The sequence below is a fragment of the Triticum aestivum genome, chromosome 5A, assembly GCF_018294505.1.
Source record: "Triticum aestivum cultivar Chinese Spring chromosome 5A, IWGSC CS RefSeq v2.1, whole genome shotgun sequence".
Lineage (NCBI taxonomy): Eukaryota > Viridiplantae > Streptophyta > Magnoliopsida > Poales > Poaceae > Triticum > Triticum aestivum.
In genome coordinates this window covers 435,477,454-435,492,765 of record NC_057806.1, presented here as the reverse complement: position 1 = coordinate 435,492,765, position 15,312 = coordinate 435,477,454, and the positions used below count along the sequence as shown (strand labels likewise).

At 45.9% G+C, this 15,312-nt stretch overlaps 1 pseudogene; it reads right to left on the bottom strand.

Annotated features, from left to right (window-relative positions):
- Nucleotides 1-3,934: 3,934 nt before the first annotated feature.
- Nucleotides 3,935-12,632, bottom strand: LOC123107078 (uncharacterized; annotated as a pseudogene).
- Nucleotides 12,633-15,312: the final 2,680 nt, after the last annotated feature.

Here is a 15,312-nt window from a genome sequence, read left to right as displayed (position 1 = left end):
GGGGCGGTTAAGGGATGACTTACTCGGGAAAGTAAGGCACAAGGAAGTTATCCTTATCTGGGTTGCCAGAATGACGTCTTTGAGGTGTGAACTCGCGAATTTGCGGTCCCCAGCGCTGCTCAAGAGCTTGGCACGCATGTAGAAGGGGTCCACGATCACGATGTCCGGGGTCTTGTCTCTAATGATCCGCATCTCCATACTCAGCGAAAACAGCTGAACGAAGGTGTAGTGCAGCGGATGAAGGTTGAACATAGCAAAGATGTCATCAAACCGCAGGACGATCGTACCCCCGATGGCGCCATCCACAAAGCCCTTGCCCTCTGGCACCTTGGCCACGAAAACCAGGTATGCCACATCATTCTCTCTGAGATGCCGCTTCTCCAAAGAACGAACACTGTCGTGCAGACTCCCCATAGCACCGGTTGCAGCATTGAGCATATTTGTCGGTAGCATCGCCCTACCCGCCACATGCACCCTCCTCGAGATATCCTTAGGTGAAGGTGGCCCGTCCTGAGCACGGATCGTACTCGGTGCCGGCTGGCTCGCACCGGCGGCCTTTTTAGTCGGCCGTTTCCGGCCCTTCTTCTTGATCTGCTGTAATGGGCCCGAGTTCTGCTCACAGACTGCCTTCTTGAGCATGTTGGGGCTGATAATATTTGGCACCTCCGCTATCTGAGGCTCGGTGAAGGCGGTAGCTGGAGGCGTCTCCTGAGAACTGAACGCCAGACGACGCCTGTTGCAATTGGGTTTCTCCGCCGTACCAGCTAGATCGCGGTCGTCTTGTTTGGGTTCTTGAGATGGAGGCCCGCAGAACTCGTCACCGTACCCATGTTCGGCAAAGTACTTATTGACGTTGGTAAATGTACCATCATCGTTGTCGTCATTGTCCGGATCCTGTGCCATATGCATGTCCGGATCCTGTGCCATAGGGATGTCCGGCATGTCCGGCAGCGTTGCGGTGTTCTTGCCATGGCTTGGCGCCGGCACGACTGGCGGTCTTGTCTGTGGGGTGGTGTCCCCCGCCCCCAAACGAATCTGGCTCTTCGGCCGAAGTAGGGGCCAGCTTACGCAGGCGCTGAGGGTCATCTCATCTTCTTCGTCGGCCCCAGCGGGTCGAATCGGAGGTAACAGCTCGTCGCAGCCAGTATATGTGAATGACATATTGTTGATCAGAAATGATGTATAATTTTTTGGAAAGCATAAAGGAGTGTTTGAAAGGAGTTTTTTAAATAAAGATCTCGGTGAAGCTGCTTACATATTGGGCATCAAGATCTATAGAGATAGATCAAGATGCTTGATAAGATTTTTCAATGAGTACATACCTTGACAAGATTTTTGAAGTAGTTCAAAATGGAACGGTCAAAGAAGGAGTTCTTGCCTGAATTGTAACGTGTAAAGTTGAGTAAGACTCAAAACACGATCACAGCAGAAAATAGAAAGAGAATGAAACTCATTCCCTATTCCTCAGCCATAGGTTATATAAAGTATGCTATGTTGTGTACCAAACCTTTTGTGTACCTTGCCATGAGTTTGGCAAGGGGGTAGGATATTGATCCAGGAGTGGATCACTTGACAACGGTCAAAATTATCCTTAGAAGACTAAGGAGATATTTCTCGGTTATGGAGGTGATAAAGAGTTCCTCGTAAAGAGTTACATCGATGCAAGCTTTTACACCGATCCAGATGACTCTGAGTCTCAATCTGGATACATATTGAAAGTGGGAGCAATTAGCTAGAGTAGCTCCATGCAGAGCATTGTAGACATACAAAATTTCCAAAATACGTACGGGTCTAAATGTGACAGAACCATTGACTAAGCTTCTCTCACAAGCAAAACATTATCACACCTTAGTACTCTTTGGGTGTTAATAACATAGCGATGTGAACTAGATTATTGACTCTAGTAAAACCCTTTGGGTATTAGTCACATGGCGATGTGAACTAATCACATGGTGATGTGAACTATTGGTGTTAAGTCACATGGTGATGTGAACTAGAATATTGACTCTAGTGCAAGTGGGAGACTGAAGGAAATATGCCCTAGAGGCAATAATAAAGTTGTTATTTATATTTCCTTATATCATGATAAATGTTTATTATTCATGCTAGAATTGTATTAACCGGAAACTGAGTACATGTGTGAATACATAGACAAAACAGAGTGTCCCTAGTATGCCTCTACTTGACTAGCTCATTAATCAAAGATGGTTATGTTTCCTGACCATAGACATGTGTTGTCATTTGATGAACGAGATCACATCATTAGAGAATGATGTGATGGACAAGCACTAGTGCAGAACCGGGCAATAGCACCGGTTCGTACGGCCCTTTAGTGCCGGTTTGGTAACCGGCGCTAAAATGTAGGCACTAAAGCCCCCCCTTTAGTACCTGTTCAGCATGAACCGGTGCTAAAGGGCAACCACGTGGCACGAGCCAGCTTCGAGGGCAGGGAGCCCTTTAGTACCGGTTGGTGTCACCAACCGGTATTAAAAGGTTGGGGTGTTTGGGTTTATGATTTCTTTTTCATTTAATTTTGTGTTTTCCATTTAATTCTTTTTCGTTTGCTGGTATTTTACGATACTACATATTGTACACGTTATGCATATATATAAATTGAATTTCTAGTAGAACCGATCATAATATATATATATATATATCATCGAATGTCTCACAACCACCATTAATTAATTCACACATATATACACACATGTATATATATATACAATTTCTCCTAATTGGTGCCTTCAGAGCCAGTGGCATTAGCCTAGCTAATTGGTGCCTTCGGAGCACGATAACAATTGGAAGTGGTTCATGGGGGCGGTAGCGGGTAATAGTATTCTCCTTTGGGATCTATGACCTGGTCGAGCAAAAATCCCGCTATTTCCTCTTGAATTGCTTCTATGCGGTCCTCTGCTAGGAGCTTGTCCCGCACCTCTTTGAACTATTAAGAAGGAGATCAATATGCATGTGTATTAGTTGTGTGACTAGATATCGATAATGGTGTAAAAATTGTGAATAGTGTTCTGATAATCGATATCGTACCCACTCCTGTCTTTGAGATTTGCTCCTTTCGGACGCCATCATGCGAATGTTCTCGCAAACGTAGTATGCACATAGATCATTCCCCGGCGCCTGCTTCAGGGCCTTTACGAGAATGGAATTTGATCAGATAATAATTAATCAAGCATGATAATTAAAGAGATGGCAGCTAGCTAGTACTACTTAATTACTTACCTTGGGTCGATACCATTTTAGATTTTGTTTCCATGGGCCTGGAGTGGCCCTAATGAACTTTGCTGAAGCCCTGCCCGCCAACAAATAAAATGAATAAATGGGTTATTAAATAGTTGTTATCAGGAAATTACGAACTAATTAAATAGGCCGAGATATAGTTAATAATGATTGAAATTACCTGTTGACTATCCCCTTCACGATGGTGTAGTCACTTGCTTTCTTAAGTAGTGAGTCTAGTACTTCAACTGTTCCTTCATCAACTTTAATGATTAACAAGATCCAATGAAATCTGCATGCACACACATTTGCATGTATTAATTAAGGGGGCATATGTAAGCAAAAACATGTAGCTAGCTAGTAGGGAAAACAGAATTTGTAGTACAAGACAGTGTGACTCACTGGAAGTTGTAAGGAAGTAGTATATCTTCATTGTATTTGAGGTCCTTGAAGAACTCTAGCATGCTTTCCTCTACACTTTTTTGGTGATATGGATCTATTTTCCATGTGTATTCATTAATGGTATTTGGGTCAACGAACCCAATACCATAGCGTCCACCTTTTTTCATTTCATAAATCTTCATCCTGCATAATACCACAGAAAAGGATATAGTGAGGATAATTACAGGTAATGATTGACCAAAATGATCACTACAGCTAGCTTGAGACTTAAATTACAGAAAGAAATCACTTACAGACAATAGCAACTGACGATAGATTTGTCGAGTGCGTCTTGATTGTATAGCTAAAATAGTTCTGAATACTCAACGGTCACAGCTTTGTCATGGTAGTAATGATCCTTCTTGACATTCACCATGAGGGATTCTCGATTGGAAATCTTGGTAATGTCCATGTACCATTGATGCAATTCATACATTCTTGTTGGGAGCTTATTGACCTTGTCTGGCTGGACCAAAGGTTTGCCCCAGGCATATTTTCGTTTTATTTCCTCCTCTCTAGTCGGAGACATGGGCTCGATATCGAGGAGTTGTCCAACAGTGATCCCGATCGTTTCAGCCTGCGCAATATGCTCCTCGGTTATTACCACATCGCCCACCCCGGGAACGTTAACGGTTTGCCCACAATAATATTGGGCGTGCCTACTCTCATGTGTTGTTGGCACAACAAGCGGGGGGATTGATTGCGCCGCCTGTTCTCCCAGCTGGGGAACGGTTTTACCGGTTCTTTTGCCAGCTAATTTGCTTGAGCTTGAGCTCGCCTCTTTCTGTAGACGTGCTCGATTTAACTTCTTGATGTGGCGCTCATAGTCTGTGTCAACAGGCTTGGGAGCTGGTGCTCTAGCCATACGAATGAAGTGGTCAATCTTTTCCACAGGCACTTTCTCCCTTGGCGGCGGTGGCGGTTTTGGTGCAAAATGGGCTTCCACCTCGGCCTTTGATATGGCTACGTTTTCCTCCTCGGACTTGTCGTAAGGCCTCTGCAGAAGAGGCGCGAGGCTTGGACCATATTGAAATCGCTTGCCTCCGCCTGTACCTCCAGTACTACCTCGACTTGTACCGCTACGCACCATAGCGGAGGCGGCTCTCTTCCGTGATTGCTGAGGCGGCGAAGACGGCTGACGTGGCTGAGTTGGAGGAGGAGGAGTGGCCTGAAGCTGTGCCGGACTTGGAGGAGGAGTGGCCTGAAGCTGTGCCGAACTTGGAGGAGGAGTGGCCTGACGCTTTGCGGGACTTGGAGGAGGAGTGGCCTGAAGTTGTGCCGGACTTGGGGGAGGAGTGGCCTGACGCGTTGATGGACTTGGAGGAGCGGGAGTCTACTGACTCGGTGGCGGACTTCGACGAGGAGTCGGATGACGCGGTGTCGGTGGCCTTCGAAAGATGATGCAATCCTTTCTCCATAGGATGATACGATGGTTGGCCTCTCCCAGTGTGTGCTCATCGTCACCTCCAGGAATGTCAAGCTCTAGCCCCGAATATTGGTCCACCACCTCATCAACCAAGACACGAGCATAGCCCGCTGGAATCGGGTTGCAATGGAAGGTTGCCTCGGGGGGATTTGTAAAAGCAAGGGCGTCCGCCACCTTCATGGATATGTTCTTCATTTTGAAGTGTAGCTCGCAGTTAGTGTTCTCCATGATGTCATCCACTGGGTAGCTATCCAGCAATGCGTCGCCCGGGGCGGAACCCACGCTGCTTCTCGGCATGGATGGGACGGTGCTATCCAATGGTGGATCATCCGCTAGCTGCTGAGACCCCCTTTGCTGGCTAAGTGAGTCGATCTGCTCCTGCTGCCGCTGGAATTTGACTGCCAAGTCCGCGTGCGCTGATTCTAGGCCTTGAAGGCGTTCATAGTCTAGCTTCCTCTGCTCCTCCTCCATCTTCCTCTTCTTCTCCTCCGCAATCTTCTTTCTCGCACGGGTTCTGTAGTCGGCGTTCCAGTCCGAAAACCCCTCATACCACGGAATAGCGCCCATGCCTCGTGTTCTTCCCGGGTGTTCAGGATTTCCCAGGGCACGCGTAAGCTCGTCGTTCTCTCTGTTGGGCTCGAACACCCCCGATCGAGCCTCTTCTATTGCAACAAGTAGCTTATCTTCGGCTCCGTCCAGACATGCCTTCTTCGAAACTTTGCCTGTCTTCGGGTCCAACTCCCCCCCATGCGCATAGAACCAAGTCCTGCACCTGGGGGGCCAGCTCAATGTTTCTGGAGTGACACCTGCATCCAGCATCTCTTTCTCAGACTTATCCCACTTAGGCATTCCCACCGCATAGCCACCTGGCCCCAGCTTATGGAACTTATCCTTTTTTGCGGCATTGGCCTTGTTTATTCTCGACCGTTCCTTAGATAATTCCGAATCCTTGAATTTCACGAAATCGTCCCAATGAGCACTTTGCTTCTCTAGTGTTCCCTCGAATACTGGAGTCTTCCTTCCTCCCTTGACGTACTTGGCCCATTCACGAATCTTGTGGTTCTTGAATGCAACCGCCATCTTCCTAAGAGCAGCGTCCTTGACTTTCTCCACATCTGCATCTGTGAAATGATCTGGTAGGGTGAAATGTTCCATGAGCGTTTCCCAAAGCAGAAGTTTTTGTCTGTCGTCGACAAAAGTAACTCCTGGACGTGGCTTTGCTGGCTCTCTCCATTCTTGAAGGGAGATCGGGAGTTGGTCCTTCACAAGAACTCCGCACTGACGAATGAACTTGTCCGCAATCTTCTTAGGCGCTAATGGTTCGCCATTAGGTTTGATGGCCTCGATATTGTACTTTACGCCCTCCTTCAACTTTTTGTTCGGGCCTCGTTTCCTGTTGCCTGAAGATTTGCTCGATCCGGATGGCTGAAAGAAGAAAGATCGATTCGTTAATATATCTTCAAGTCATTTAAAACATGTGATGATCACCAGATGCCTGCTTATATAAATATATATACCTCGCCGGTCTTTGTTGTTTCAAGATCAACATTTTCTTCGTCATGTTCATAGTTCATGACTTCATCAATTCGGTCGTCGCGATCGAATATCATATCACCCTCCCCGGTGTTGTTTAGATATTCGGAGCCGTCATAATCTTCTTCATTCTGATCATCATCTGGCCCGCGAGGATTGCGTATGATATTGAACAGGGCCTCTTCTCCCTCTCTGCCGGTATTGTCCGCCATAGGTTTTGTTTAACTAATCCAAAAGAAATATATTCAAATTACAATGCATGGATGCAATCAATTAATAAGGAAAAACTGAATCAATCATAGTACATAATAAGCATCACCGAATATAATCTCGAATACGTCGTCTCGAATAATAGATATAATCTCGAATACATAGTCTCGAATAATAGATATAATCTCGAATACATCGTCTCGAATAATAGATATAATATCGAATACATCACTAGCTAGCTAGCTAGCAAGCTAATAAAGATCGAATACTATAGAGTAATCTAGGCCACTCGCGGTTCCTGAGGTGCGGGCGGTGGACACCCAAAGAGAAGGAACCATCACTGGATCATAGCTCGGGTGATCTCCCAAAAGAACCTGCCAGGTATTGGAGAACCTGACGTCCATAGCAGCCATGTAGCGATGGACGTGCTCGTCCTCCTCCCTGACACGGCGACGTACCACCTCCGGCGGGGCCGGCTCCCTCAGCACCGAAAGTGGCCCACGCGAACGCCACCAAAGGAGATGAGGGTCGGCGACGGGACCTAGTGCCGGGTTCCTCACCAAGCGTCGCGCCCCTGAAGGTAGCACCTCCCAGTGCCAGCCCGGCGGAGCCCAGTCCCGGACATGGGTCCTCTGAAGCAGGACGTCGTCGCGAACGGGTCGACGGCGAGGATGCGGGTCGGGCATCGTCGACAACAAATACTATATGCCGCAAAAGTAAAGTAACATTTTTTAAATGATGGATTGTGATTTCATATATGCAAATTCTAAATTTATAACTAAAACTAATATTTCTATAACTAAAACTAACATTTCTAATATTTCTATAACTAAAAAACATTTCTATATAACTAACATTTCTAATATTTCTATATAACTAACATTTCTATAACTAAAACTAACATTTCTAATAATTCTATAACTAAAAAACAGAAAGATTGCTAACAATTCTATAACAATGTGTGTGTGTGTGTGTGGTTGGCGGCCGGGGCAGGAGCTCACCGGCGAGGCCGACGACGGTGGGGCGACGGGACGGGGACGGAGATGGAGACGGGGCGGCGACGACGGGGACGAGGCGGCGACGACGGGGACGGGGACGGGCCGGGCGGGGACGACGTACGGGAGGACGGGCCGGGCGGGGACGATGGGAGGACGGGGCGGGGCGCGGCGACGGGGCGCGGCGCGGCGACGGGGCACGGTGCGGCGACGGGGACGGGGACGGCAAACAGCGACGGATGGCGACGGGGACGGCGACGGGGGGCAGCAACGAGGGGCAGCGGCGACGGGGCAGAGGAGAAAGAAGCAGGGAGAGATGAGAAACTGACAATTTTTTTTGAAGTGTTTTCTTATATAGAACAACCTTTAATACCCGGTTGGAGCCACCAATCGGTACTAAAGGTCTGTTTTGGCCAGGCCAAGCGGCGGGAACGGCACCCCTTTATTACCGGGTGGTGGCTCCAACCAGTACTAAAGACCCTCCTTTAGTACGGTTGGAGCCACGACCCGGTACTAAAGGGTGTGCGCTGCAAGGCGAGGGGCGCAAAAGTTTAGTCCCACCTCGCTAGCCGAGGGGCACTCGCACCTGCTTATAAGCCCCGCGTCGCTGCTGTCTCGAGCTCCTCTCTTAAGCAGGCCTTCTGGGCCTACCTCTTCTGCGATGCCCTGTTGGGCCTACTGGGCTAGCGGGCCTGCATCCTGGCCCAACTAGAATTTGGGTTTCTAGTCGTATGCAGGCCGCTGTGGCCCAGTAGGTGGGCTTTTTTTTTTCTTTTTTTGCTTTATTTATTTTTGTTTTATTTATTTTAGAGTTGTTTTTTGCTGTATTTAGAGTTTGTTTGTGAATATTTTTGCTTTAGGTACAAAAAATTACAAACTTTCTGTTAGTACCGGTAGTTTACAAATTTGAATAGTTTAAATTTTGAATTATTTGAAATTTGTGTGAATCACTAGTTTGTGAATAACTTAACTTTGAAAATAGATTTTTCAGTGATTCTTTTTTCTTATGTTTAATATTAGTGTGTTTTATCATTATATTCAATTTGGTAATGCTTAGGTTATTTAAAAAATGAAATGCCTTTGTAACGGATGAGTTTTCGTCCGAAACCCTGATACTTCGAAAGAGATTGTCCATTTTGTACACGAAGTGCATCCAGTTTTTGCGGTAACCCTCTCTACTTTTTTGCACATGCTATGTGGGTGAAATTATGATACCATGCCAACTTTCAACCTTTTCTGAGTTCATTTGAAATGCTTTTCAATTTCAGGGTCATTTAGCTGAAAAAATCAGTAAATGCATGAAAGAATTTGCTTGCACATAAAATTTCTTCGCGTTTCAAATGCCAAAACACATAACTAGCTACCCTAACTATTACAGAGATTCCCTCCTGGGTGTGAAACACAGAAGAAAGTGATGATAGTGAAGCCGATCACATCCCAGATCTTTGGGTGTGAAACTTTTTCTTCGCGTGTGTCCCTTTGCGCCGTAGCCATGGAAAATCTTCATCATTTAACTGGATGCTCGGGTCAATATTCACTGTGAATGGAGCAATTTCATCAAACTTTTCATAATCTCCTGACATGTCTGTCTTGTCATCCACTCCCACGATGTTTCTCTTCCCAGAAAGAACTATGTGCCGCTTTGGCTCATCGTACGATGCATTCGCTTCCTTATCTTTTCTTTTTCTCGGCTTGGTAGACATGTCCTTCACATAGAAAACCTGTGCCACATCATTGGCTAGGACGAATGGTTCGTCTGCATACGCAAGATTGTTGAGATCCACTGTTGTCATTCCGTACTGCGGGTCTTCCGTTACCCCGCCTCGTGTCATATTGACCCATTTGCACCGAAACAAAGGGACCTTCAAACCACGTCGATAGTCAAGTTCCCATATGTCCTGTATATAACCATAATATGTTTCCTTTCCCGTCTTGGTTTCTGCATCAAAGCGGACACCACTGTTTTGGTTGGTGCTCTTCTTATCTTGGGCGATCGTGTAAAATGTATTACCATTTATCTCGTACCCTTTGAAAGTCATTATATTCGAAGATGGTAACTGGGACAGCAAGTACAGGTCATCTTCAATAGAGGCGTCATGCATGGTACGTGTCTGCAACCAGCTGGCGAAACTCCTGGTTTGTTCACGTGTAATCCAGTCATCAGACCGCTCCGGGTGTTTGGAGCGTAGCAAATTCTTGTGTTCATCCATATACGGAGCCACCAAGGCGGAATTCTGTAGAACTGTGTAGTGTGCTTCAGTGAGAGAATGTCCGTCCATACATATTATTTGTTCCCCTCCTAGCGTGCCTTTTCCATCCAGTCTGCCCTTATGCCGCGATTCAGGAACACCAATCGGCTTAAGGTCAGGAATAAAGTCAATACAAAACTCAATGACCTCCTCATTTTCATGGCCCTTGGAGATGCTTCCTTCTGGCCTAGCACGGTTATGAACATATTTCTTTAAGACTCCCATGAACCTCTCAAAGGGGAACATATTGTGTAGAAATACAGGACCCAAAACGTTAATCTCTTCACATAGGTGAACTAGGACGTGCGTCATGATGTTGAAGAAGGATGGTGGGAACACCAACTCGAAACTGACAAGACATTGCACCAAATCATTCTCTAACCTTGGTATGATTTCTGGATCGATTACCTTCTGAGAGATTGCATTGAGGAATGCACATAGCTTCACAATGGCTAATCGAACGTTTTCCGGTAGAAGCCCCCTCAATGCAACCGGAAGCAGTTGCGTCATAATCACGTGGCAGTCATGAGACTTTAGGTTCTGGAACTTTTTCTCTGCCATGTTTATTATTCCCTTTATATTCGACGAGAAGCCAGACGGTACCTTAATACTGAGCAGGCATTCAAAGAAGATTTCCTTCTCTTCTTTGGTAAGAGCGTAGCTTGCATGACCCTGATGTATGCCGTCTTTTCCGTGCATACGTTGCTGGTCCTCCCGTGCCTCAGGTGTATCTTTTGTCTTCCCATACACGCCCAAGAAGCCAAGCAGGGTCACACAAAGATTCTTCGTCACGTGCATCACGTCGATTGCGGAGCGGACCTCTAGGTCTTTCCAATAGGGCAGGTCCCAAAATATAGATTTCTTCTTCCACATGGGTGCGCGTCCGTCAGCGTCATTCGGAACAGGTTGTCCACCAGGACCCTTTCCAAAGACCACCTTCAAATCCTTGACCATATCATGTACATCAGCACCAGTACGGTGGCGAGGCTTCGTCCGGTGATCCGCCTCACCTTTGAAATGCTTGCCTTTCTTTCTTACGGGATGCCTGCTCGGAAGAAATCGACGATGTCCCAGGTACACATTCTTCTTACAATTAGCCAAATATATACTGTCGGTATCGTCCAAACAGTGCGTGCATGCGCGGTATCCCTTGTTTGTCTGTCCTGAAAGGTTACTGAGAGCAGGCCAATCATTGATGGTCACGAACAGCAACGCCTTTAGGTCAAATTCTTCCCCCATGTGCTCATCCCACGCACGTACACCTGTTCCATTCCACAGTTGTAAGAGTTCTTCAACTAATGGCCTTAGGTACACATCAATGTCGTTGCCGGGTTGCTTAGGGCCTTGGATGAGCACTGGCATCATAATGAACTTCCGCTTCATGCACAACCAAGGAGGAAGGTTATACAAACATAGAGTCACAGGCCAGGTGCTATGGTTGCTGCTCTGCTCCCCAAAAGGATTAATGCCATCTGCGCTTAGACCAAACCATACGTTCCTTGCGTCATCTGCAAACTCCTTCCCGTACTTTCTTTCGATTTTTCTCCACTGCGACCCGTCAGCGGGTACTCTCAACTTTCCGTCTTTCTTACGGTCTTCTCTGTGCCATCGCATCGCCTTGGCATGCTCTTTGTTTTGGAACAAACGTTTCAACCGTGGTATTATAGGAGCATACCACATCACCTTGGCAGGAATCTTCTTCCTGGGGCGCTCGCCCTCGACATCACCAGGGTCATCGCGGCTGATCTTATAGCGCAATGCACCGCATACTGGGCAAGCGTTCAAATCCTCGTACTCACCGCGGTAGAGGATGCAATCATTAGGGCATGCATGTATCTTCTGCACCTCTAACCCTAGAGGGCAGACAGCCTTCTTTGCTTCGTACGTACTCTCGGGCAATTCGTTGTCCTTTGGAAGCATATTCTTTATCATTACCAGCAACTTTCCAAATCCCTTGTCAGATACACCATTCTCTGCCTTCCATTGTAGCAATTCCAGTGTGGTGCCCAGCTTTTTCTTGTCACCTACGCAATTCGGGTACAACAATTTTTTGTGATCCTCTAACATGCGCTGCAACTTCTTCTTCTCCAAATCACTTGCGCAGTTTCTCTTTGCATCGGCAATGGCCCGACCTAGATCATCAACGGGCTCATCCGATGCCTCTTCTTCAGCTTCTTCCCGCATTGCCGGCTCAGCTTCTTCCCGCATTACCGGCTCAGCTTCTTCCCTCATTGTTGTATCATCGTATTCAGGGAACCCATGGCCAGGATAGCTGTCGTCGTCCTCTTCTTCTTCATTGTCTTCCATCATAACCCCTCTTTCTCCATGCTTGGTCCAAACATTATAGTGGGGCATGAAACCGGACTCAAACAGGTGGACGTGAATGGTTCTTGACGTAGAGTAATTGTGACCATTCTTACAGCCAGCACATGGACAAGGCATAAAACCATCCGCCCGCTTGTTTGCCTCAGCCGCAAGCAGAAAAGTACGCACGCCATTAATGAACTCGGGAGAGCATCGGTCATCGTACATCCATTGCCGGCTCATCTTCAATACACAGCACCGAAAACACCAAATTAATACAATACATAAAGTTCATACATAAAGATCATACAACACTTAAATGCAACAAACAAATAACTCTCTAGCTAAAGAATTTAAATGCAACAACAAATGCGATCAAGATCGCAACTAAGGTAACAATTGATCCAACAGCATAATGATACCAAGCCTCACTATGAATGGCATATTTTCTAATCTTTCTAATCTTCAAGCGCATTTTCTCCATCTTAATCTTGTGATCATCGACGACATCGGCAACATGCAACTCCAATTCCATCTTCTCCCCCTCAATTCTTTTCAATTTTTCCTTCAAATCCTCGTTTTCTCTTTCAACTAAATTTAACCTCTCGACAATAGGGTCGGTTGGAATTTCCGGTTCAACTACCTCCTACATACAAATATCTATGTCAACTTGATGGGCATAATTTGTCATAAACACGAAATGCAATGAATAGTTTTAAAAGAGAATATACCACATCCGAATCATAACCCGGACGAGGGCCGACGGGGACGGATATCAAAACCATGGCACTATGTATAACAAACAACGTATGGGTAAGATAATTATACGAGTAACTATATATCCAAATCACACAAACATCAATTTTTTATATAAAACTTCATGAACAAGAGGCTCACCACAAGGTGGTGCCGGCGACGGGACGTTGCGAGCGATCAACGGTGGTTACGACGGAGATTTAGAAGGTACTAAGTAAAACACACCTACATATGCAAACTAAGTGTTATTTTTGACCTCAAATTGCATATAAATCAAATACTAGCACATATATATAATTCCTCCCAAATTACTAAACTCAAAAATCAATCACTATACAAAGCATTGCACAAGCTAATCTAGCAATGAGAGATGAAAGGACAAAGTTGCTAACCTTTGTGATCATTTGAATGGATGGGGGCGTTCAAATCTTGACAAATTTTGGGCAAAATGTGTGATTAGCTTGAGAGGAAGAGGGAAAAGAACAGAGAGGAGAGGGGAAAGGGGAAGAATAGAGCGAGCTCGGGTGGACGAAGGGTCTATGTAGTACGACCTTTAGTACCGGTTCGTGATACGACCCGGTACTAAAGGTGCTGGAGGGGGCCCGGACTGACAACATCCTACCACCACTCACTTTAGTACCGGTTCGTGGCACGAACTGGTGCTAAAGATTCGCCATGAACCGGTACTAATGAGACTGGCCGGCTAGCCATTGGAACCGGCACTAATGCACACATTAGTGCCGGCTCAAATTCAAACCGGCACTAATGTGCTTCACGTTTGACCCTTTTTCTACTAGTGAAGACCCATCTGTTAGCTTAGAATTATGATCGTTGAGTTGTATTGCTATTGCTTTCTACATGACTTATACATGTTCCTCTGACTATGAGATTATGCAACTCCCGAATACCGGAGGAACACCTTATGTGCTATCAAACGTCACAACATAACTGGGTGATTATAAATATGCTCTACAGGTGTCTTTGAAGGTGTTTGTTGGGTCGGCATAGATCGATATTAGGATTAGTCACACTACTAGGGAAAACCTTATACACAGAACATTAGCAGTAGCGCGGGATAAAAACGCACGCTGGTGCTAATTAGCAGCAACACAGTATTTAAAAGCGCACTACAGATACAGTTATAGCAGTAGCGCGCCCGAGTACAAAAGCACTACTACTAAAATTCCCACAGTGTAGCCGATAGGCTACACATAGTAGTAGCGATCTACGTGGAACCACACTACTGCTACTTGTTTTGTAGCAGCACGTTTACGGACAAAGGCGCTACTGCTAATGAAAATAAAATTAAATGGAAAGCAAATAAAAAAGAGAAGGAATAGCAGTAGCGCTTGTTAGGAAACATGATATAGCTACCGTAGCAGCAGCGCACTTCCTAGAACACGCTACTGCTACTTTTAACTTAATTAACCGTGCGGTTCGTTCTTCCCCACGGCCAATTCCTCCAAATCCCTACTCCTCCGCTATCGCCGCCCTGCATCGTCGTCGGCCGCCGCGCGCGACCCGTCGCTCTCCGCACACCTTCGACACCGCCCCCACCCCCAACCGCGACCTCGACGCCGCCCCTGAGCCCGACCTCGACACCCCCCTACATCGCCGCCCTCCGCCGTGCGCCCGCCGCCCCGACCCCGTCCCCAACCTCGACGCCGCGTGCCCCTCTCCCTAACTCCGCCGGCGCCAGAGGTGAGCACGCCCTCCTCCTCCTCCTCCCCTACCTCTGCCTAGCTAGGGTTATTAGGGTTAAATTTCAAAGTTCATCTAATTAGTTAGGGTTCATCAAATTAGATGCTAATTATGGCAGTAGTTGTTAAGTAGAATTAGTTTTAGAGTTCATCGAATTAGTTAGGATTAAATTTTAGAGTTCATCAAATCAGTTAGGGTTAAATTTTAATAAGTGTTTAATAGAATTAGTAAGAAAATTAATATAACTAGTTGAACTAGTTTATTTTTAGTAAAAACTAGTTTATTTTTATTCATAGTAAGTGCTTAATTGAACTAGTGGAGTTAATACAACTATTTTATTTTTAGTACGAAAATAAATAGAACTACTTTATTTTTTTTAGTTAAAGCAACTATTTTATTTTTAGTAAGTAAATTAATAAACTAGTTGAACTACTTTAGTTATAGTTGAACTAGTTTAGTAAGTAAA